This window comes from Eimeria mitis, genomic scaffold (genome assembly GCF_000499745.2).
Source record: "Eimeria mitis Houghton genomic scaffold, Emh_scaff322, whole genome shotgun sequence".
NCBI classification, from domain to species: Eukaryota; Apicomplexa; class Conoidasida; order Eucoccidiorida; family Eimeriidae; genus Eimeria; species Eimeria mitis.
In genome coordinates, this window is record NW_013571557.1 from 20,348 (window position 1) to 20,874 (window position 527).

The window sequence follows — 527 nt, forward strand, 5'->3', positions numbered from 1 at the left end:
GGCACGGTTCTCTGCAAGTTGTCGGGGTGAATCAGGATCTACAAGAACGCGTCGGCAAAGTTAAATGATGAATGATGAACAGACTGCTAAGCCCTGCAAGCGGTCAAGTATCTCGTCGATCTGCAGCATTTTGCTGCTTCATGTTGGTCTTGGTGGGCGGCTTGAAGCCGACGCTCATGCGCCGCTCCCCACATTTTCTTGTCGAGATAATCGGATTGTACCCAGTACGCTAGTCGAGGGTTGAACTCTCCCTTTTCCTAGCAGCTCATCTGTTTGCTGCTTGCCGCTCAGTTTCAGCTTTAAGATGTAAGAGGCGCCGGTAACGCGGAACAAAGCTTGGGGCTGGTCCGGGGATGCGGTTCATGCATAAGTTGAAAATGCAGCGTACGGTCTGCCCTCTCATTGCTCTCTGTTGTTTAGCATCCGACGAGCAGCATAATTTGACACAAATTAATGTAGCCTTCTCAGATGTGGTAAGTGGTTCGAATCCCCCCAAACTGCGATCTTCCTAAGACCACCACGATGGA